Genomic DNA, 25,265 nt, shown 5'->3' with positions numbered 1-25,265 from the left:
TTAATTAGTTAATAATTGTGAACGAGTCCTATTAATATAGAGCTAAAGTATGAAAACCGCATGTTTGTTTTGCTTTATAAGCGAGTCTTATCGTGGCAAAAAGAAAATAAGTACATTAGGTAAGTATATAAAGCTCCATGCCTGCTTCTGCTGGGTAACTTACTAATGGGTGAGTTTAGATTGGTGGGTGGTTAAAAGAAAAAACTGTATTTCTATATTTTAACACTCTGTGTTTGTTTTCGCACTAGTTCTCATTGAGGATTGTGTGGCCTAGCGGTAATAAATGGCTGCTGACTGAGAGTCTTTACGCCTGCGCAATAGTGAATGGCTAAGTCATCGGGGAGCCTGGTACGTCCAGCGGGTGATGTCACGGTCAGCTTGACCCAGGAGTGCAAGAGGATGCCAAGAGTTGTTTTGCATCTGAGAACCTGGGAACGGAAAAGCGATGTAAGGAATGAACTGAAGGACAAAGTGTAAAAAAGAAACGGAGATGACATACATGGGAACGGACAAAATGACTGCGCATATTTTGAAAAACTGGTTCTACCAAGGATGGATGAGGGGATCTTTGTCACCCCATTGATGGACCAATCAGAATAAGTTGTGGACCCTAAAAGTTTAAACTTTAGTTATATAGCTAGAGAAAAAGGGTATAAAAGAGCTTGTTCCAAAAGGGTATAAAAGCTTGCTCCTGAATTTTACTTTGCACCACAACATGCTGTCGGTCTGAACTATTTTATGGTGCTAGAGACTTTGAAATATTGTTGGACTTTAACTTTGGAGCAATGGAGATGACTGAATGCAGATTTTATTTTGAAGCTTGAAGGAGAATAGAGGCAGTTTGAGACTCGTGCAACTGTTATTTCTTTATGGCAGAGTTAGGTCATATCATTTCCATTCCATTTCTTTTTAACATGTACTAAATAAATGGCTAAATTATTTCTTGTCTGAATAAACTAATTCCCTTTTCCTAAATGAATAGATCAAGCTGATTTTAAAATGTAAAACTTGAGTTGTGATTTTATTTAAATTAAATGTCATGACAGAATAAAGTTAACTTTTTATGTGGATTACTATGATTAAGCTGGTCTTAGTCTCCAACTAACTTCTACAAGATGATCTATTGACCAGATTTTGAAGTGCCTTGGTGTAGAGTTTTCCAGGTAATAGGTTAGCACATGTTTAAAAGAGTCTATAAAGGTATATAATGTATAAAGTATAAACCTAGGTACCCCGCTAACCAGCAGCTCCACTTCTTTGTCACTGATTCAGATGTAATGTGTATGTGTGAGTGACTCACGGTGCTATGGGCCCCACCGATGAGTGAATAGTGGTTATATCCGAGTTAGGTGAAATGAGTAGTAAAGTTTGTTAGAGAGCCGCGCTGGATCAATCTCGGGTACCAAGACGCTCCGGTTGGATGGCTAGGTGCTGCCCTTGGGCTCCTGACTACATAAGAGTAACGTGGTTGAGCAGCGCAGACTTACTCCAGTAGGAGGTACCCACGACACAAGGCAGTACTCACAGCTGGACCTGTGAAAACACAATAGGTATTTTATTTACAAGTAACAAAATAGGGAGGTTACATTTGGGACTCACAAAAACAGAAGTGTGGGGCAACTGTTGCCTGGCGACAGCATAATATGTCACTTTTATTCGGATGTCTGACATGGTTTCTCTGATTTTCGTTGGGTTACGGAGCACTCCGTTTTCCTGTTTTTCCTCTGTTGTACACAATGGTGCTGCGGTTACTGGGTTTGTCAGTCCCTTGTGAATATAGCCTGTTTATGTTGGGTGGTTGGCCCAACTAACCGTGCACTGTTCACTCGGTGCTATCCACCTAAACTTATTTCATTTTTTCAACAAATAATAAACCTTATGTAGTCTCTCTTTTTTCTTTTTATTTACACCTTTTTATGCATCTTTGTCATGTGTATCAATAACCACATAATTTTTGTTTCTGCAGTTATTCACATTTCATATATTTTCAAAATGACAGTCAAAATAACATTAACATTGATATTCATGTAATAATTTACAGTGCCATTAGATGTACAATTTGTAAAAAAAGGCCCAATGCATTTCGGCACTACCAATGTGCCTTCATCAGGGGCGAACCTGTAAAAAATAAACAAAATAACCATGTAATTGCGATTGTTGGGTGCCCATGTATATGTAGAAGTGTGTACTATGATTATTCTCATACCTTGATGCGTTGTGCTCAATGCTCTAACCTGTATAAACAAAATGTGATATATATATTAAGCACTCCCTATCATACTTGTTGCCAACTATTGGTACCTACTATCAAAAAAACTCATCCAATAAGAGTATAATCAATCGGCTTACCGCTGATATTGTGGCTTCAAACAAAACTCCCTAAGTGATAAACGAGAAACGTAGTGAATGTCCTGCTTACTTTTACTCCTTTAGTTGCTAGCATTACAACCGCTTTTAAGAAATATGCATACCTGATTATCCAGCACTATTTCTTTCTGTAAAATAAACAAACCGCAAATCCAATATTAAACACTCTGACCTTATGAACTGCAGAACAAGACTTGCCATCTTTAGTAATGCGTTCCCGCATACCTGTTTACTCCAACTGTCGCGCTACTCTCTCTGCAAAGTTCACAAAAACAAAGACACCTTCAGTATCTCACGTAACTGCCACCTGTCCTCACAAAGATATGTTGTACTCTATGATGCTGGAATCCAAGCTTACCTAGATTGCTACTCTTCCTCTCCGTATTGCAGCCTGCATGTACTCCCGTTAAGGTTGCAACCATTACCGCCGATGCCCCTATAACAAACAATGCTCCCGCGTTTCAGCTAGAGATCACTACCACTGAAGACGGACTGCTCTACCCTGTACCGCAATTTTACAAGCACCATCTGGGAACGGTATCCGCCTTCTCAATCTCCATCCACATCAGTAAAAACAAACACTAAACGCGTGTTCGGCGCTGTTCTTCGATGTTTAGTGTGATGTAAGAACAATAAGTGAATGCCCCGTTATTGTGTGATGTTCAAACATATCGTAGATAGCAAAAAATAGATTGTTTCGATTTGTCACAAAACCTTATTACAGCCTGATCTGAACATTATTTTAAATGTAATTCAACATCATATCTATTTTCTCAGTTGATGATTGCTAAATAATCACAATATTGCACTGCTGATAGAGAACCATTTTTTATACTATGACTCACCCTATAATTTGTTGTTAACTTCGCTCTTATATCCAATGTTCTTGATGTGTGAATTGTATTGCTGTTTACTCAAGAAGCTGCTAACTTGTCTCTACTAATTACTCAAGCAGCTGCTAACTTGTCTTTACTATTTAATCATATCAATGTGCAGTAGTACCTATTGGGACTAGATGGTTATATCTTCTCCGTGTGGATGTGTCTTTTTGGTGAATTATTGATCTCACTGTAATATATTTGTTTTGGTCTTTGTAGCTAAGTATCTAGTTGTACTGCCCGTTGTGAGATTCTTAGAATTATGCTCATAAGTAGCGTGTGAATGTGAATAACTGCAGAAACAAAAATTATGTGGTTATTGATACACATGACAAAGATACATAAAAAGGTGTAAATAAAAAGAAAAAAGAGGGACTACATAAGGTTTATTATTTGTTGAAAAAATGAAATGAGTTTAGGTGCATAGCACCGAGTGAACAGTGCACGGTTAGTTGGGCCAACCACCCAACATAAACTGACATGGTTTCTCAGCAGCCCTGGGTTCAAGGCTGGACAACTCAGTGAATTTGATAGGAAGTTGTGAATCCAGCAAAACAGTCACAATGTAAAACGTACCACCCAAAACGAACAAGGGTGCCACCCAAGCAGAGGCGCAGATTTCATGTGTTGAATGTCCATTAGCTCAAACCCTTGATGGGTGAAAGGGGCTACTGTGAACTAGGACATCTGTGCCTGGGGCACGTGACTGAGCTCAGACGTGGGACTTGGTCTCCCCGCAATCTGGGGCTGCTACGGATGGTGTAATGGGGTAAACAATCAAGGTATGTCCATGAGAGCACCAAACCTCATGGACGCGTATCCCAAAACCCCTCCATAACGGTCAAGCCTTTTACTTGGTGGGCGCATCCACTAGTCCGGGAGCAGCGACTTCACTGGACACAGGAAAACCAGTTGGAGCTGGGATTTAGGGAGCACACTTCACCTTCATAGGTAGTAACTCGGAAAGCAGAAACTTTAGATGGAAAATCTCAAGATCTAGGACTACAGTGACCGCCTTCATACAGGAAACTGCTGTATGGCCCAAAGTTGAGAGGGGAACCTCTGCGGACCCTAGAGCAGGGAGGGCAGAAACAAACTCCTATAGTCCTGGAAAGTACCGAGATCAGGGCCAGACAGAACCTAAAACAGCCCTGGCAAAACTGATAAATTCACCTCCCATGTGCAGACGTGCTAATGTGCGCTAGAACCAGATTAACTCTTTCAAGCTGCTGCCGGGATCTCGTTACAATCACCATCACTCCTGGAGGCCGAAACCGGCCTCGAAGTGTAAAAACCGGCCTCGAAGTGTAAAAACCAGCCTCCTGGGGCTCCAGCCTCCGGGGGATTGCCCGGCTGGCCAGACAGTCCACGACTGAGAGGGTTGGGATGATGCAGTTACACCAGACATGCAGGCACACCAGACATGCAGGCATGGAATACCTCTTAGCAGGCCCTCAATCGTCTATCCACTCAAATCTTCTTGGCCTCGTTGTGGCTGCGGGGTCTTTAGGACTTCTGGGTTACTAGCTCCCTGAAGCTGGCCTCAGGCAGCTGGACCTTGCTCTCTATCCTACTGGTCAGATGTCTGCTCCTCTTCTGACACTGGCCAGTAAACACTCCTTTCCTTCCAAGGAAGTTCCCAAAACATGGCTTCACTAGTTCTTAGCACCAGTCTTGAGTTCTTTGCTCTGGTCCAGAAAGATAGAGGGCCAGTTTCACAAAGGTACACCTATATTTTTGTGTAAGTTTACTTTTTTTCGATATTCACAAAGGTAAGCTTAGACCAAAAGTCTAACTTTACTACTTTTCGGTATTCACAAAGGTAAGTTTCTACTAGTAAAGTTAGACTCTGTGTCAAAATTTCCCTTTGTGATAACCTAAAGTAGTAAAATTATAGAAAAATGTAAGTTTACCTTTGTGAATTCATCACCCACAGAGGAAGATAGGGCAGGGTATAGATGGAAAAGGCAAGAGTATGAGGGAGAGGGCAGGAGAGAAAGGCTTGAAGGAGTGCCGGCAGCAGCAGTGTCCACTTCCTGGTAAATGTCTCGCATAGTTGGTGAAAAGACTCTACCTTGGAAGACTTGCTTGGGGGTGATTGTATGCTTTTGGGACATCAGCAGGATAGAAGGCCAAGCAAAGCCCAGGCTTTTTTCAAAATGTCTATCTCCGTGTATATGTGAACGGACATGTGATAAGCGAACGATGTATAATTTTATACAACATGGTGTCCAACTGGTCATACTATGTCTTACTGGCAACCTTGTGTGATAAGTGTGCTGAATCTTATCATATGGGATGGTGTCCCACTGGTCATATCTGGGATATACTACACTGGGCCCTACTAGGCAGGAATGTGACACTTGATCATCAAACTCTACAGTCGCCTCCCATCTGTTGACCAATGAATGCCATGGAGCTGCCTCAAATTGATCAAAAGAAAAATACTCTTGTGGTGACTGGAAACCTCTGACTCTCTCAAAACCTGGCCTGAGGACCTAGGGTCACTGTAAAAACAATATTTAGGAGGTCCGAATCCTTGGAATTACCATGGACGCCAAGCTGTCAATTAATGCACATGTGGGAAAGGGAGCTAATTCAAGCTTAATCGCAATCAAAACACTGCAACTCATCTTCCCGCACCCAGGAGTCCCTCACAAGATTCACGCTCCCTTCTCACTTTGCCGTGTAGTTCCTATATTCCCAATAGGCTCTGCGCATTGGAATAATATAAACAGCAGTGTAGACGTAGGACTGAGGTCGACTAGGTCTCTACTGACTATATTAGACTTAATTTGTTTTGCCAGCTAGCTCAGAGGTCACTAGAAACTTTCTCGAATAAACAAGGAGTTTAACCTCCCTGGATAGACAAGAAGGGATTAGCTTCTGACAACCATAAAACATGACAACTTTGCTCCCTCAGAATAAGAGTGTATCTAGAGTCGTGTGAAAACAATAGACAGCTATTTCACTCAGTCAATTGTGCATACTTAGTTTCACCAGAGTGCAGAGAATAGAGACGGGCGTTTTCAATAAAAGGTGTTATTTATTGAGCAGTCTTCTTTCTCATGCAAGAGAAATGAATTGCCACAATTGCAATACTTATAGTAAAGTGCGTACAGTAAAAGTAGTATTATGGAATAATACTGTAAAAGCATTGATATGGTTTCTTAGCCATATGATACTTTAAAATAGATAAAATATATACATACATAAAAACATTGACTAACGTACTCAACTGGTGCTTCTAAATACACCTACCCCGGTGTACCTGACATAAGCCTAATACATGGGAAGGAATATATAAGTTGCAGTTTAAGTTAAGTTGGTTTTTGCCAAGAGTTCTGAATCAAGAATTCTCTTTAAGGGTTTAGTCAGCTCCGTACCTGGGTAATAGAAAGCAGGAGGTCTGGTATCTCTCTCTCAGGACTCAACAGCCCAGTAACCCGCAAGGGCGGCTGAAAACACCGGAGCTGGATTTTCTCGGCTGGAGAAAAAGTCAGCGTCTCTCTCAGTGCGTCAAAAGGGAGGGGCGTCGTCCGTGGGCTCTTGCATCAGCTGGGCTCTCGGGCAAGTAGAAAGCCGCTCTGCTCCAAACCACTGTGTGTTTGCTTAAGGCAACGTTAGAATATTTATACCTGAAAGGTGCCGGGTTTGACGTAAGGTTGGACATAAGACGTCACTAAGAACTGGCCGTTCTTTCAGTGCTCACAGGAGTTCTAGGACAAATTAAAACAGAAGCTTAGGGATTTCCCAGGTTGCTGGAGGTTTGCTTTGTTTAAAGAACGCGTTGTACTCTCTAGGAGTCTGGGGAAGTAGCCTTGCTTAATTTGGACTGCATGGGCTGACTAAATATGGATATGATTCTTATGCCTTTATAAGGATATTATTTATTATATAAGAACACCGAAATCCTAGGGCTCTAGATGAGGCACTATCTCAGTCTGTCATAGTGGTCAAAACTTTACCTGAATGACTACAAATTAATTAAAGAAAGTGGGACAAAAAAGCAAATAAAGTGTCTGTAGTGATTAATGAGAAGAACCCAAAAGGTATTCAGAGTATTCCGATCAACAAATTGCAATGATCAATATTATCATTTGGTCATCCTTCATAGGCAAAGAGGTCTCTTGATCATTGAGACCATCTTCTTACCTAGTACCATGGCTGGGTACTTCCCATAAACACTTTTTTAGCTAAATAGTATCAAAATGATGGGTTATAGTGCAGTGCAAAAAATTAAAGGTGGTCAATGATAAAACAGGATAGACAGGAGAGAAAACTTTAATGAGAATCTGCCATCTTTCTGATTAAAAACAAGAACAGTGCAAGATAGCAGTGTTAAACAAATAACTGCATTAAATCCAACATGTTTCCGTCTCAATGGGGAAGACCCAAGGCTTTCTTCAGGGCTTCTGTTCACAACGTTGGTACTGCAAAGTAAAAATGTCAAAGGAGAGATCTCAGTTGACCAAAGGAATAATAAAGTGAAAAATCAAAAGGATACTCTAAATCAGTAGCATGTCCTCCGTGTCTGTGGATGATTTAATGCATCTATAATCCCAAAACACAAAACAAACAAAATATTTGCAATGTACCACTTTTACAACTCAAGTGAGAAAAAATGAAAATTGAATATAACACTCACCCAGCATGACCGGCGATTTAGCCTCACCTCACCTGGACACATACTCAGGGATGATGAGACCACGCTCTAGAAAGTTAGGATACGGGTGCGTAGTGCAGGTAGGTAAAATGACTTAGTTACACTCTAATCTGCATCAGTATGAGCATTCCTAGCATTATCCTCAAGTTAATGTTCAAAAAATATCAAATCAATAAATCTCAGCATCTAAGGGCTCAAACCTCTAGTGGTCTCCCATTTACACTTCATGACTATACAAGCCTTGCAATCCACAAAAATGTGTAAACTACACAACCTGTTGTATATGAAAGTGAAGTGTCCACCAAGACAAACCACTCGATTAAGTGCCTCCCAAGGCTGTTCAACAACTACAAAATCGTCAGGGTAGCACTAAAACTTACCTGTCCATCGTTGCCTCTGGCAGGACCCGAGTCCAGGGGGAGGCAACGAACCAGACAGGTACGTGATATCAAATAGAGTGCACACGTAGTGCCATGGCCAATGAGCATCGCGCTACTGACAACCGAGAAAAAACCAGAACGCTTCACCTCCTCTTAATATTAGAACGTTCTCATTATTGTCTCGACCTTAATTTAGCAAGATGTAGTAATTGTAGCAGGGAAAAATGGCACGTTTTGCAAAAACTCACCCTGTTCCAAAAAGAGTCTGTTAGTGCTGAGACGGAAGGTCGGGTAAGCCGCGTAGTCCCGCAGGACTCCAAAGTGATGTCATTCGATTGACTCGTGTAGTTCTTTAGCTATGCGCATGCGCAGAATAGTCAACCGCGCTTGTATAGAAAGTAAAAGGCATGCTCAAAGTCACTTATTCCAAACGGGTATTTCAAGATGTGCCCTAGCGTTACCCTCCTCGGCATGGTGTCATATTCGGTCAATTCAGTTAAAGTTTGGACCACTATGACAGACTGAGATAGTGCCTCATCTAGACCCCTTGGTTTTCGGTGTTTTTACATATTGATTAGGGGGTGTAAACCTAGGCCAGGTCTTTAAATACACTCAGACCCTCTCTCTACTAGTATGTTGTGGTATTATTTATTATAGCCATACAAGGGCATACATTGGGAATATCGAAATAGGGTCCTAGATAGAAATACAACACCCACTCCACGATCTAATGTCAATCATTACTAAAACTAAGCAATAGTAAACATATAACGATGCATGTGTGTTTTCCAACCCACCCCAAAATACATAAATCGCATTTGAAATGGTATATGATAAATACACGAAAATGAGTGTTGGTACTGTACGCTTTGCAAGCAGTGGTATCATTCAGTTAAAAATTCATATATCAGCTGAATGAATTGCGAAATTTACACATGATATGGCTCTGAATAAAGAAAAGAAGGTCGAGACAATTCCATCACATATTTATACAGATTCTGTACATATACTAGAGGCTGAGGTAAAATTTTGTCTCTAGAGTTCCTAAAATAGAAGCTCTGTTCTCTAAGAATTGTTCTACTTTAAGCAGAGTATATGTGCCAGAAAAAGGTAAATATTTTGGAAGTGAAAAAAATAATAATTTTGCTTTCGGGGGAAAAATAGTTCCAATTGTTTTCAGTAGCTGTGTTTATCAAAAACTGAAGGCCGAATTCAGAGTTCAGGGAACGCTGTGTGCTCGTTGCTTTAAAAGTTATTCTCGTTGTTCAGGGGAGAACATCATATCAGACAGACTCGCAAAAAATTGGTCTACAACATTAGGTGAAAGTTCGACCGAGTTTGAAAATGCCGAAACAGTGCATGTGTGAGAATGATTGCTATCATCGATGTCAGGATCAGCAATGCTCACAGAAGGTTGTACCTGTGTGATGCTGCTCTCATCTCGTACTCCACTGCCACATACTCGTAGTGGTGAACTCTCAACGAATGCCGTCATCAGAATGGGTAGCCGCTGGGGACAACACGATGCATGAGCCGTTACAGGACCTAGCAAGGTATCTGTATCCATTGGTACCGTTGATGGTAGTGTAAGACAGACGTCCAACACGCATTCTTCTCCGCATAGCATACATCGAAGCACAGGTAAGATGCAATTTTGTCAGATTGGTCTGAATGAAAAAAAACAGGTCATATTCAGATCGCTTAGCCGGGCTAATCCAAGGACTTTAGTGATGCGGTCCCGATAGCGTATAGCTAGGATCGTTGCTGGAGTCTTGTCTGCGGCTTGGCTTGCCATATCGAAGCAGAAGGATCAAAAATAAAATTCCTGCTACGAGTCCCAAAAGTAGAGGTAGGCCGCCAAAGACAGAATGGACAAATTTAGAAAAGATGCCCAGAACTGTTTCAAAGGGTGTTAACAGTCCCGAAAAAATTGTCTTAAATATGTGTGTGATGCCACTGGTATCTGACATGTTTAAGATTTGGCTTAACATTTCTATGAAAGGCACAGGGCAATTTGTTAATAGGGAATGTATCTCTGCCGTTGTCCTTGCAGCTTGCAGATCATACGTTTCTTTGGACGAGGTCGAAGGCACAGTTGTCTGTAAAAGAATAGACTTCATTCTGCTTAAAGTATCAATTCGAATAGAAGAGATATTCAAATAAGGCCATATTGCTGCCTCCATGTCTGGAGTGCTGTTTGGATACAATACTTGCAAACAGCAAGTGACCATGGAACTAACGCTCACGAGGTAGGCTTTTCCTGGCACCATGCCACAACAGCTGTGGTCATTTATTAGAACATAGCTGCCGTTGGAGTGCCGTGCAGGTGACATGAAAGGTTATTCGAAGACCCTTCGCAGGCCCCATGCAAGTTAATACCTTGACACAGAAGTGTACCGCTTAATGATTTTTTACAATTGTTACCACTAAGAAATACCTCCTTTTTCTTTTTACTATAACATTTGTGTGTATAAGGTAATTTCCATGTTGACTTGATGTACCCTTTACCCAACCTTTCATACTGGCCCGCTGGTATATACTCTTGGCAATATTTAAACTGGAAAGTTGTTATCGGAATTGTAATTATTCCGTGTATTATCCATTCAATGACCGGTCTTTCTGACATTGTCAATGGTAATCTCCCAAGTTTTTCAATGCTCAGAATCGTATAGTCTGCTCCTTTTTGTGCCAAACTGATTTGTTTATCAGCAAGGTTAAAGATAGAGAATAATGACATTGTGTTGATTAAATGCCATGGCACGTAGCCTGAACGCAGATTTTGCAACGTCCAGCCAAGCTGTACAATAGAACGTAATTGGGACTGACCATGTTGTAACATTAGCAAGTCCTGCTCTATTATATCAATAGCAGATGATACAATACTGTCCAGTGAATATATTCTGGAGGACAGTCTTTAACCCATTGTCCACAACAGAAAGTGATTTTTCCAAATTAATACCATCAATTTCTCGTATTTTCTCTTCTGTTTCAATTTGCGTTACTTTCCAAGCCACTATGAAACGTTTTTGACGCTGTTTGCGTGGTCCCAGTATGAAATCACGCAAGTCAGCACCGTCTTTAAGTAAAGTCAAATGTTGCTTAATTTCTGCCAGTGTGGATTTTTGTAGCCATTCGAGGCATAGTTTCCCTATACTGTATGTTGTAACTATCCCTGGATGTTGTCTCTGGGAGTATCTAGGGTCTGGCCTGGTCATTTTGAACCCCTGTGTTTTTTTCAGGAATCTATCTTGACAGTTATTTATGTCTGTGGGCCAGAACAACCATTTTTTCCAATCAGGATGTGTTCTGTTTTGGTATAAAATATGGGATACGTCTATCTTCACATCTGTAGTGCTAATACGGTCAGGTGTGGGCTTCGGAATAGACGGTTTGTTTAAGTCTTTTATCTTAGCTAGGCCAAGACAAGTAGTCTATTGAATGGTGTCATTCAAGAATATCAGTTGTTCTGGGATCATGCAGGCTCTAAATAATGCTTCTAAACCTTGGACCTGCCATTCTTTTGTACCCCAGATGGTTTTTGTTTCAATGTTGTTTTTCCAGAATTCAGAACCAAATGTAGTCATTTTTTCATAAAATGTTTCAGAATAAATCAATTTAGTATTTGTCAACATTATTTTCATTCCTGTCTTATTTAACATTTTAAAATAAAACGTTTCTGCATCACTTGTGTTAAACCCTGAGAAGTATGGGAATTTCTCATAAAATGTTTTTGAGCTGCTTTTAGGCGGTGTTGCACAATGTTCCCATTGGTTATAATTAAAAACATTTCTAGGTTGAGCAGTTTTATGCATATAGTGATGACCAAAAGGATTATAGCAATACATTTCTTCATAATTTGATGAACCCTGTAAATAATCATGTTCTGTAAATTTTGCTGACATTACTAAATCTGACATCATATTAATGTTTTCAAAGTCCCAATCATCAGAGAAAGTACTTGGTTTTACAAAGTCACTTAATGAAACATTGAATTGGTGTGGATATTTCAAGAGCTCAATCGGGCCATACATTTCGTAATCTGTTTTGTCCCATGCTACCCCACCGGGTATTTGATTGGCTGTTATGTTCACTGATGACAGTTCTCTTTTCTCGATGTGAGATGACTTGAGACTTTAGGACCAAGTTGATGTTCTGACTTGCTGTGTCCATTGTACTGTATTTTCCTTCAATGAATTTTCCCAAACATAGAACCATGATGAGCCAAAGCAGGAGGAAAAGTACACCTAACACAATCCAAAATTCAATCCGTGGTGAAATCAGATAGGTTTATTTTAGTTGATGAAAGAGTTCAGTTACTTTGTCTTTGAAATTTTTTGTTGCTTGCGTTTCTTCAGGCTCTCTTGGATCTTCAGAAAAGTCATCGAAATTGATGAAGTAGCCAGATGCAGTTCTGTCAATTGTTGGAATTGCTTCCGAATATTCATTTGCTTTTGGATTTTTCTTTGTTTCATTAGCATAGTTCGAGGCTACATCGTTGTAGACTGGTGTTTCTTGACAAACTGTTGCAATTTGGGATTTAAGAGGCACAAGTTCCATGGCTTTATTGCATAGTCCTTTATTTATTCACTGCAGGTTTATCAAATGTGATTAGTCTCTCAGTTTGAACCTCTTGGATTAGCAAATTGTGGTACTCTATTTCTTGGGAGTCCACTGGGCCTACTACTTATTATTGGCTACATGATTGTGGTTTTACCAGGTCGATGGCTACAACTCGGTTCTCCTTTTTACCAGCAAGGGGCGGTAGTACAACTGATCTCGTTCCGATGACAGCTAAGACAGGTATACTGCTTTTCTGTAAGAAGGCCCATATTCCTTCTTCACCGCAATCTTCTCTCTGACCAGATCCCCAATCTTTGGAATCCAGACCGGTCTTGCTGGGACAGGTGGTTTTTCTTCAGTGGCTGTTGGCTGTTGCTTTAACTTTATGTTGCTCAGGTTTCGTCTTGTTTCATTTAAGTCCTGTAAAACAGCCAAACAGTCTTTGATATCAAAGCATTTTTCTTCTACCACTGAAGTGTGACTATCAAGATCCTGAATGTGCATTCTAGTACCGAACAATAGTTCGTATGGACTGAGACCTTTCAGAGAATTTCTTGGCAGATTATTAAGACTACGTTGGATACTTGTTAAATGTTGGACCCACCCATCACCCGAACCGAATACCCTCGCCGTTATAGATTGCTTTATGTCCCGTTTTGTTCTTTCCACAACCGCATTTCCCTCAGGATGGAATGGACAAGAGTACCTCAATGCAATGCCCATGCTGGCCATGACCTCCTTGTAAGCCCTAGAGTTATACGCAGGACCCTGGTCAGGATGTAGCATGCCAATTGCGTATGTGCCAATAAAGACTCGCAAATCTTTTATAACAGTTCTGGCGTCAGCCGAGCGCTGGTGTCTACATTTTAAGTGAATCTAGTCTTAAATATTATGGGGACGCATTTCTCCTGCTGGATTTTTGCGTATCGATAGCCTGATGCTTTCTAATAAAAGGGTCCTGGCAATACTCCGGTCGGTTCACAACTGCGATCTCTGTTGCAGTTTGGACAGCTCATTGCAAATCTGTAATGTTGCAGGCTCATCCCCAGCCACCAGTATTCTGATTGTAATTCTTTTAGAGATTCCTTGATCTCTTGGTGCCTTAGAGCCAATCCCTGTGTGCTGCTTCAATCAAGAAGACTCTCCTGTTCGTGTTTGGAATTACTCTATCCCCCACTCCAGGGATTTGAGCAAAAGGAACGGAGTTTGCATCTATGATGTATGTATTATTGAGTGGATAGTTCACAGGTAATGCTGCATAGTCGCCTTTCAAAGACGCTTTTACCGCCAGCATCGTTTCCCCGTCTATGTATTTTTCTGAATGCTTTTTTGTGGCTACGGAAGCCGGTTGCACCGCTTCTGCCGTGGCTCTGAGGGCCAATGAATTCTCTGCAACGTGAACGCCATCACGTTGATGACTCAGTGTATGTATCACGTGAGTCTTTTGTAGTTCTTTCTGCAAAAGAACTACTTGTTCCCAAAGCTTCTTATGCTTTATTGTGGCACCTGTGTCATCTTTGTAATCGTTTTGACCCAGTTCTGCAAGTCATTATTGTAAGACCTGACGCAGAAATGCGAATCGCACACTATTAGTGTGGGGAATTCGCGATCGGCATTTTCAAGTGCCATCTTTAAAGATCTAATTTCAGCTCGCTGAGTTAAGCAGTTTCTGAGTGATTCAGTTTTGATGACTATTGGTCTGAATTTACCAAAGCGCCAGCGACCCTTAACAATCGCGCACGCTGCGTTGTAGGATTTTTTCTCTACATCGTAGTGTTGTGCAAATCTGTCCATGTAGATTACACATGTGTACTGTTCGAGAGGCAGAATTTCGATTGGCAGAGGATATTCTTCATATTCTAGATTTTTCATTTTCGGGTCTAAATAGTATTTCACGTCTTCCTCAGCAAGAGAATTTTCCCATTGTATCCATTTCGGATCTAATGCCACAGCAGTCAAATTGCATGGACTTATTGAAGCCTCAAGGGCTGATTCTGATGTTAAAACAGTTAATCTTCGGCCTTGTGCTTGGGCTCTTACTTTTTGCTACAGCAGTTTGAACTGCTATTAGAATTTTTTCAATAGAACTGAATTTCTTTTTTTTTTTTATTATTGCAACTCAGAAAAAAAAAATATTTTCAGCAATGCAATAGCATACACATGAATCAGTCAGCGATACAGGATTTATCATTGCATGAAAAAAAAGAAAACAATCATTATAATGCAAAACAGAATACATGAGAGGTTTATATATCCTGAAGTATTGCAGGTAATAAAAGGATAATTCTAGTTGAAGATAAATAGAGGAGTAAGAATAAGAAGAAAGAAAAGACATTTAGGGCGAGGGAACAGGTTTCATCAGGAAAATGGCCATCAGAGACCGAGAGGTCCCCAGATCCTTTCCAGCCTCAATGTTGACTTCGGACCCCTTAGTCTAGCTAGGGAAGATTCCATACTAAATATTTCATTTAACAAAGCCCACCACTCAGCAATTAACGGAGGGTTAGGGGAAATCCAATCACGTGCGATTGTAAGTTTGGCGCAGGACAGCAAGATAGTGATAATATCCTAATGTGGAGAGTTAATTATATTAATATCCAATAGGACTGAGGAAGCTGTAAGTGATAAGAGGCAATTCATTTTTTAATTAATTACCTTACCCAGAATACTCCAGAACTCCAATAGCATTGGATATAAGTACAACATGTGTACCAAGTCCGCTGCTGCCAGAGCGCACTTACGGCATTTAGTTCGTTCATTTTTATTTGATGGGTTTCCAGCCCATTTAGAGATTCTTTCTGGAGTGTGATAGAGCATGCAAGTTGTTCTAAATTTTTGCAGTCTTAAACTAGATGAAGAAACGGCATTGTTAATATTGCACAATGAGTTGTTAATTATCGCCGTTGTGATGTTACTATCCAGAATCTTGCTCCATTTTTCTGCAATTTTATTGCATTCAGTATTTTTATAGGTATTAAGGCATTTATAGCCAGCGCTAATTAACCCCTTTTTTATATAAATAAATACAGTCCCAAAAATCCGTATCCGAGCTATTAAAAAGTTTCATCTTTCGTATAAGGAAGTCATGTATCTGTATGTATTTATATCTCATGCAGTCGATGGCTTTATAAAGAAGTTTTAATGTATCAAAGCTCGGGAATCCCTGTGCTCCATATAAGTCTCCTAAGGTCCTTATGCCAATTGATGACCAGGTGTTTATTGCACCAGTACTAAAGATTTCCGGAAGTCCCGGATTGCCCCACAGTGATAATTTAGGATGGAAAAAAGAAGTATGACAAAAGTCCAAGATGTTCCGCCATATTTTAACTAAATCCCTAGCGGTCTTAAACCTGACCCTTTTGAAGTAATTGGGATCATTCACCCTCCAGAGAAACATATTTGAGTCCATGTCTAACATAAAAGTATAAAAATAAAATTGATTGTCTTCATCTATCAGGTTAATTAGACATTGAAGACGTTCAATGAATGTTGACCAAAAATATAGCTTAAAGTCCGGAAAGTTTAATCCCCCTACATCCAAAGACCCTTTTAACAGAGCCATTGAACGCCTATCTTTAGGATAGCTCCATATAAAGCTGCTAAATAAGCCGTCCAATTTTTTGAAAAAACAATTATTGAGAGCTAAAGGGATAGAACAAAATAAATATAAGAATTTTGGCAGTATGACCATTCGTATCAGATTGATTCTGCCTATCATGTTTAGAGGGATCTTGTGCCATTTTTTTAGTAGTATACCCTTAGTTTTGAGTAGGGCTTCATAATTTATTTTGATTATACTCTTTATATTAGAAATTTGAACCCCTAGATAAGTTGCAGTCTGGCATAGACCTACAGTTGGCACCACTGGTTTATAGTTCGATACAATTTGAGTTTTATTTAAATTCAATTTATACCCGGAGATCTCTCCGAATCGATTGGCCTCCTCTATGATACCCTTCATTGCTTCTGTAATATCAGTGGAATAAATAGCAATATCGTCGGCATAGGCCATAATTTTTAATGTGTGAGGGCCAAACTCGAATCAATCAATCAATCAAGATATTTATAGAGCGCACTACTCACCCGTAGGGTCTCAAGGCGCTAGGGGGGGGGGGGGTGCCGCTACTGCTCGAACAGCCAGGTCTTGAGCTTCTTCCTGAAGGAAGGGTGGTCTTGGGTCAGGCGCAGGTCGGGAGGGAGGGAGTTCCAGGTCTTGGCGGCCAGGTAGGAGAAGGACCTTCCTCCTGTTGTCGCTCTTCGGATGCGGGGGACGGCGGCGAGGGCGTGGCTGGTTGATCTGAGGTGGCGCTTGGGAGCGTAGAAGTTGATTCGGTTGTTGAGGTAGCTCGGGCCTTGATCGTGTAGGGCTTTGTGTGCGTGGGTGAGGAGACGGAAGGTGCTTCTTTTGTTGACGGGGAGCCAGTGCAGGTCTTTCAGATGTCCGGAGATGTGGCTGTTTCGTGGGATGTCGAGGATGAGTCTGGCTGAGGCGTTCTGGATCCGCTGGAGTCTCTTCTGGAGCTTGGCGGTGGTTCCGGCGTAGAGGGCGTTGCCGTAGTCCAGTCGGCTGGTGACGAGGGCCTGGGTGACAGTCTTCCTGGTCTCGGTGGGGATCCACCAGAAGATCTTCCGTAGCATGCGTAGGATGTTGAAGCATGACGAGGAGACGGCGTTGACTTGTCTGGTCATGGAGAGGAAGGAGTCCAGGATGAAGCCCAGGTTGCGTGCGTGGTCCGTCGGTTTGGGTGCGTTGCCCAGGGCGGGGGGCCACCAGGAGTCGTCCCAGGCGGAGGGCGAGCTGCCCAGGATGAGGACCTCCGTCTTGTCCGAGTTCAGTTTCAGGCGGCTGGTCGTCATCCACTCGGCTACATCTCTCATCCCTTCGTGCAGGTTGGCTCTGGCGGCGGCGGGGTCGTTGGTCAGGGAGAGGATCAGCTGGGTGTCGTCGGCGTAGGAGATTATGTTGAGGTTGTGTTGGCGTGCGATGGCCGCGAGGGGGCTCATGTAGACGTTGAAGAGGGTGGGACTCAACGAGGATCCTTGAGGGACGCCGCAGATGACTTCGGTGGCCTCTGACTTGTACGGTGGTAGGCGGACTCTCTGTGTTCTTCCGACGAGGAAGGAGGTGATCCATTCCAGTGCCTTCTCCTGGATTCCGACGTTGCCGAGGCGCTGCACTAGGGTGCGGTGGCAGACAGTGTCGAATGCCGCGGAGAGGTCCAGGAGGATGAGGGCCGCTGTTTCTCCGTTGTCCATCATGGTTCGGATGTCATCGGTGGCAGCGATGAGGGCGGTCTCGGTGCTGTGGTTGGCTCGGAAGCCAGACTGTGAGGGGTCGAGGGATCCATTTGTCTCGAGGAAGGCGGCCAGCTGTTTGTTGACGGTCTTTTCGATGACTTTGGCCGGGAACGGGAGGAGCGAGATGGGGCGGTAATTCTTGAGTTCGGTGGGGTCCGCTGTAGGTTTCTTGAGTAGAGCGCTGAGTTCTGCGTGCTTCCAGCTCTCCGGGAAGGTGGCGGTGTCGAAGGAGGTGTTGATAATGTCCCGCAGGTAGAGTGCGATGACAGCGTCGGCCTTGTTGAAGACGTGGTGAGGGCAGGGGTCGGTCGGAGATCCGGAGTGGACGGAGTTCATTGTGCGGATGATGTCTTCGGTGCTGATCGGGTTCCAGGCGCGGAGGGTGGTGGTGGGTGGCGTTGCTGCGGTTGTGGCGTGCGTTGGTTGGATGCTGAAGCTGTTGTGTATGTCCGCGATCTTGTTGTGGAAGTAGGAGGCGAGGGAGTTGCAGAGGTCTTGCGACGGGGTGATGTCGTTGTTTCCGGCGTTGGGGTTGGAGAGCTCTTTCACGATGTTGAAGAGTTCCTTGCAGTTGTGTGCGTTGTTGTCCAGCCGGTCCTTGTATGTATTTTTCTTTGTGGCGCGGATCAGTTGGTGGTGTTTCCGGGTGGCAAGCTTGAGGGTGTTCATGTTGTCCATTGTTGGTTCCCTTCTCCATACTTTCTCGAGGGCTCGGCAGTTCTTCTTGGAGCTCTTGAGTTCGTCGGTGAACCATGGGGTTTTTCTGCTGCTGGGTCTGTTGGGCGGGGTCCTCAGAGGGGCGAGTATGTCCGCGCAGTTGCTGATCCACTTCGTGAGGTTGTCGGCGGCCTGGCTGGGGTTCGCTGAGCCGGCAGAGGGGTGCTGGCTCAGGGAGGCGGTGAGCTGATCGGCTGTGATCTTGCTCCAGCTTCTTCGGGCAACCTGTTGCTGGTGGTGGTGGATCGTCGTTCTTTTGAAGGTGAAGTGGACGCAGCTGTGGTCCGTCCAGTGGAGTCCTGTTGCGTGGCTGAAGGCGATGTCTTTGCTGGATGAGAAGACGGCGTCGAGTGTGTGTCCGGCGAGGTGGGTGGGGGTGGGCACCAGCTGTTTGAATCCGAGGTTGGCGAGGTTGTCGAGCAGGGTGATGGTGTTGCGGTCGCTGTTGTTCTCCAGGTGGAAGTTGAGGTCCCCCAGGAGGATGTAGTCGGCGGAGGGGAGGGCATGCGGGCTGATGAAGTCGGCGATGTCCTCGCTGAATCGTGTGCGTGGTCCCGGGGGTCGGTAGATCAGGGTGCCTCTGAGGGTGGTCTTCGGGTCGGTGTGGATCTGGAAGTGCAGGTGTTCGGCGGTGGTTAGGGTGTCGTCGGTGTTGGTCGTGATGCGGATGGTGTCTCTGTGGATGATGGCGATGCCTCCTCCCATCTGGTTGGCGGTGCGGTCCCTTCGGGTGATCTTGTAGCCCTCTGGGATGGCGATGTCGGGCGCTGAGGAGGCGTTCATCCAGGTCTCTGTGAGGAAGGCGACGTCGGGGGCTGTGGTGTCGAGGAGGTTCCAGAGTTCGATGGCGTGTCTGTGGACGGAGCGGGTGTTGAGCAGGATGCACTTGAGGTGGTTGCTGCTGGTGTTCGGCTTGGTCGGTGCTGGTGTAGTGCAGGTCCGGATGCAGGTGAACTTGCAGGCATGGCAGCTGAAGGGTCCGTGGGTGTGCTTCGGGGCGGCTCGGTGACATCCCGGGATGCCGCTGGTGTTGAATGCGAGGAGTTCGGCGGCGTTGTAGGTTCGTCGGGTCGGCTTCCGTCGGTGGGGGCCAGGGGTCCTGGCGCTGGGCGCGGTCCAGGTGCGGACGGGCGCAGACGGGCTTACCTTTGGCGCGCCTTCGGCGCACAATCGGCGCGCCCGCTGCGCGTCAACGCTGCGCGTTCGCACGGTCGCCATATATGGCGAAGTGCGCGGGTGGGCGGAGCAGCTGGGAGGCGGGAGCGGGGAGGGTACAGAAGGCAAAGTGGGCGGGGTTATCGGCGTTGGCGGGAACCGGGGAGCGGGGAGGGGGGACGAAGGGGCTAAGGCACAAGCACAAACAGAAGGCAAAAAAGCAGGTTAAAGGGGGACAGGCTACAAAAAACACTAAACAGCAGCAATGACGACGGGGGCAGGCAAAAAACACTAAACAGCAGCAATGACGACGGGGGCAGGTCGCGGACCGCGCCGCTAGAGGCAGGGGGCGTGGTCACGTGTCCGGAGCTCGGCTAGCGAGGCAGCAGGCAGCAGTCAGGGAACACGCACACAGCAGCTGGTGGCCGTGCGGCGCGGGGGTGTCCTAGGGCTAGGTCACACTCACCTGCGCCGCACGGTCGCCATATATGGCCAAGTGCGCGGGTGGGCGGAGCAGCTGGGAGGCGGGAGCGGGGAGGGTACAGAAGGCAAAGTGGGCGGGGTTATCGGCGTTGGCGGGAACCGGGGAGCGGGGACGAAGGGGCTAAGGCACAAGCACAAACAGAAGGCAAAAAAGCAGGTTAAAGGGGGACAGGCTACAAAAAACACTAAACAGCAGCAATGACGACGGGGGCAGGCAAAAAACACTAAACAGCAGCAATGACGACGGGGGCAGGTCGCGGACCGCGCCGCTAGAGGCAGGGGGCGTGGTCACGCGTCCGGAGCTCTGCTAGCGAGGCAGCAGTCAGGGAACACGCACACAGCAGCTGGTGGCCGTGCGGCGCGGGGGTGTCCTAGGGCTAGGTCCCTCGAAAGGAGGGATATGGGGTTGAGATTTTAAAGCAAATAGAAATGGTTCCATTGACAAGGCAAATAATAATGGTGAGAGGGGGCATCCTTGTCGGGTGCCCCTAGCTATTGAAAATGGAGTTGATGTAATACTGGCATAGCTAATTTTAGCTGTAGGATTATCATATAAAGATTGAGTCCATTTCATAAATTTGCCATTAAAACCCAAATTAGACATTACCTGCCAAAGATATCCCCACCCCACTCGGTCAAAAGCTTTTTCTGCGTCCAGCAAAATCATGCCGAGTGGGGTGGATTCCTTGTCTGCAATATCAAAGGCAGTTATTGCCATGTTAATGTGTGCCGTAGTATCTCTGCCCATTACAAAACCGTGCTGATGCGGGCTGATAATTTTTGGTATATACGGGGCCAGCCGAGTGGCCAGTACCTTAGCAAATATTTTAGCATCAGCATTAACTAATGAAATAGGGCGGTAAGAGCCGCAATTATCAGGTGGTTTCCCATTTTTCAAAAAGACCACAAGATTAACCCTATTCCAGGAGCAGGGTGCCTTCCTGTGGTCCCCAATGTAATTACTAACTTGTTGGAGTAGGGAATCAATTCGTCAGAGCATAATTTATAAATCTCAATTGGTATTGTCTTCACCAGAGGCTTTTCCGGATGGTAAAGAGGATATCGCTTGTCTGATCTCCTGTTGGCTAATATTATTAGACAGGTGTTCCAAATCAAGGGGTTCAAATGTTCCTACATAATAATCCAGATATTTTTGAATAGCTGCCGAGGTGGGGCATACTTCTGGTGTATACAGCTTTTCATAAAACAGCGAGAATTGCTCTAGGATTTGAGATGGTTGGTCACATATTAAATTATTAGGGCCGCTAATGTATTTTATCCGAGTACTAGCCTTTTCATCTGCTATTTTATAGGCCAACAGCTTCCCTACCTTGTCTCCGCTTCCATACTGCGAGAAACGTGTTTTATGTAGTTTTAAACAGCTCTTTTCCCAGAAAATCGTTTTAAGTCTTGCCTTCAAACACCCTAATTGTAGCCCTAATGTAGTCACATTTTCGGGACACGAGCGGATAGCATCAGCTAGTTGAAGTTCTACATTCATAATATCGTTAGCCATTATTTTGTCTCTCCTTCGACGCTCAGTGTTTTGTTGATATAGAAACTGCTGCGTGAACCCGCGAATACTCCCTTACAGGCATCCCATACAATGAGGCAAGTGGTAGAATTAATATTAAGCTCAATAAAGTCTAGAATGTGCAGTTTAAGTTGGGAGATAAATAGAGTATTTGAGCACAAATGCCTGGGGAAGGAAAATGCTTGGGGCGCTGCGCGGTTCTCTTTAGTATCGCAAGAGAATAAAATAGGGTTGTGGTCAGAGTTTATTCGTGGAAAAAGTTCTATAGTACTGTCTTTCAGCAGGTTATCTGTTGTCCAAACCATATCAATCCGTGTACAGTGTAGGAAGGTAGGTCCCTGACTATGGTTGCCCCCAACTTTTTGCCTGGTGTTTTGCTGGTTTTCTGACTTAGTTGACCTGGGGCCCTGCTATTCAGGACCCCAGGCCCACTGCTCTCTCTGTAAAATGGATTCCATGTACCTTAGGTACATATCTAATTGGATACTGAGTCACCTTATCAGTCCCTGTACAGTATACCTTAGGTATCCAGGGCATAGGTGTACCCAGGGCCTACCAGGGGCTGAAGCATGTATTATGCCACCCCTGGCAGGCCATCCAAATCTGACACAACTGGCTGCTTGACAGCTGGGGCAAGGTGGTGTACACACCCTTTGCTGTAGATATAGTATTCCTATATCTAACCCTAAAAAGGACACATATATTCCTATCAGTCACTCCTATGGCAGGCCTTATCAATCCTGAAGGCAGAGTGCTTGGAATAATGTGAAATGGTGCTCTGGCATGAGCTGAGCCCGTTTGCAGCTTGCGGAACCAAGTCCTAATAGCTGTTCCATGATAACGCTATACCATATACTCTTAAGTGCATTATGTACCTCGCGGTCATATGCTAACTTTGGTATAGCATTATCAAAACATGTCGAGTAAGGTGTCATACGAATTGGAATACTAACCCCTCGCCAATTCTGGCGACGGGGTTAGCATTCCACCCTTCTAGAGCGGCACGACATGTATGTAACTGAACCCCGGTTAAAGTTGAACATAGCCTCAGCTCCACAAAATGGATGCTGCCACCGAGACACAAGTCTGCCCTCCTGCTGCTGGGAGTCCTTCCAGCGAGGAGAGCTTGGACAGAGGGTTTACTGTCAGGGGCGGTGCTAGCACCATCCCAGACAGGGTTTTGTGTATCCCAGGTAGGCATGGCTTTAGAGGAAGGTGACTGCAAGTGGCACCCCGGTGCTCACTGTGCATAGGCCGGCTCAAACCAGTTCTGGGGGCACACCAGCCCCTGAGCTGGGGAGAGACCGGACAAAGGAGAGGGGTGTAACCACCCCCCTCCTGGTCCCACCCATGGGCAGGACCTAGTCGCGTACCAGCCCCTTTCTTTAGAATAAAGGTGGGAGCGGGGACCCTTCCAGATTAGATCATCTTTGAATCCTGAAACTACTTTCCACGAAAGGAACTCTCGACTTCTTCTCAAGATTTCTCCCTTGTGACTAAGGAGTAGTCACCCTGCATCAGCAGGCACCAACTAAGTACCTTGCGGTTTGCTGCACGTCCTTCCTCCGGAATCAGACCGACCAGCACGACGAGACCCAGACTCCCTGCCCTCTCTGACCTCTACCTACCTCTACAGCACAGCTGAGAACCGTGGGTGCGACGAGACCAGAGGACCCGGCGACCATCAGAACCAGCACGACACTGACCCAGCACGACCGCCGAGGGACCCTCGAGTGGGTGCACTGGGGTAAGAGAAGCCCCAATCCCAAGCAGCACGAGCACCGAAGTTCAGCCCCCCAGCATCCTCCAGATCTGTGTGGGGCCCTTTTGCTTCTGCGCTGCTTGCCACGTTGTCCGGTCACTTGCCCGTTGGCTAGTGACCCTCCAGACGACGTCCTACGTTGATTTCACCGCTGGTCTAGCTCCTCTAGACTGGCCCTGGTCTCCTCTTGAAGGGGAACTTCCTCGGACCCTCCTGGTCCAATCCAGATGCCATTTTGTGTCACCACGTGGGCTTGCCTTAGCCAAGGCTTGTTGCCTCCCTCACCGGGTCCAGCATCGCCAGCAGCAGACATCCGACGTGGGACAGCTCACAGACCTCCAGCCTGGTCGACATCCTCGCCCTGGTCCGTGCAGCAGCAGAATCCAGTGTCACCTCTTCACCTGGCTGAGTGACCTCGTCCGGTGCCAACCTGGTGCCCACCTAAGCACTGGCTAGTGATTCAGAACTTGGTCCCCTCTGCTTACAGGTATCCTTCTTCACTGATCCAGTCCTTGGATCAGCCCGGAACATCTTCACTGGTCGCCTGCCAGCAACTTCCACTTCAGGCTCCTGGTCCGTCAACGAGGATTCCCGACGACACTTGAACCCTATGCAGCCGCAGCCCCTGGGCTAGGTAAACCGAGTACCACGGTGCTCCAGCGTAGATCCACTCTCTAAGTGTCTAGATCCACTTTCGTTTTTGACCTACCTAGTCGGGTTCGCCCGAGAACACTAACTTTGCATTTACTAGCATCCATAGACTTTGTCCCGCATTACGCGTGAGAGTTCCCACTCTGCACACGACGTCCCCAGGGCCCCTGCTTCTAATCTAAGGGTTCAGCAGTGTAGGCCCAGCAGTTCTAAAGCCTCTGAGAGTAGTACTTACCTGCTAGTAATTTCGCATTCCACTTATGTAGTATATGGTTTTCCGTGCCCCTCGGGCATTTGTGTAAATTGTGCGACTTTCAGTATTTCTTTAGGAGCTTTGTATTGTACTTAGCACCCTGACTCATAAAGAGTCCAGGGTTGTTGTGTTCTAAATAAATATCCTTTTATTTTCATAACAGCTTGTGTCCTTTCACTTGGTGTTCAAGGGGTATATGTGATGGTAAAACAGCTGGCTTAACACGCCCTCTAGAGTTTAGCCTTAGACTGCTCTTGTCCATGCTACTAGGATAGCTGGTCTATAAGGTTGACTTACAACCAATCATCAATAAGGGTTGTTTGGACTGATACAAAGTGCTCACTAGAATAGTGAACATTATATATCAGGCCAACTTCTCACAACAGAGCCTATGGGGAGCGTAATAATATGTGTAACCGAGCACATTGGGGCATGCACTGCGCCAAGCATCCTTGATATTATGAATACGGCCAAGATCTAATATGGCGGCGCGGGTTCTCCGCATTCGTTGGAATGAGTTATGCTTAATAGTGTCAATCTGATAGTTCATTATACAGTTAA

At 45.0% G+C, this 25,265-nt stretch overlaps 1 long non-coding RNA gene across 1 annotated transcript in view; it reads left to right on the top strand.

Moving 5' to 3' along the window:
- Positions 1 to 1,079, top strand: part of LOC147668930 (uncharacterized) — a 62,227-nt gene extending 61,148 nt beyond the window's left edge. The window contains exon 3 of the long non-coding RNA XR_015303776.1: positions 249 to 1,079. This is a non-coding gene — a long non-coding RNA (uncharacterized LOC147668930). The remainder of the gene's footprint in view (positions 1 to 248) is intronic.
- The last annotated feature ends 24,186 nt before the right edge of the window (positions 1,080 to 25,265 follow it).

The sequence above is a fragment of the Lissotriton vulgaris genome, unplaced genomic scaffold, assembly GCF_964263255.1.
Source record: "Lissotriton vulgaris unplaced genomic scaffold, aLisVul1.2 SCAFFOLD_313, whole genome shotgun sequence".
Classification (NCBI taxonomy): Eukaryota; Metazoa; Chordata; class Amphibia; order Caudata; family Salamandridae; genus Lissotriton; species Lissotriton vulgaris.
The sequence above is the reverse complement of the archived record's forward strand: the minus strand, read 5'-3'. Positions and strand labels throughout refer to the sequence as shown.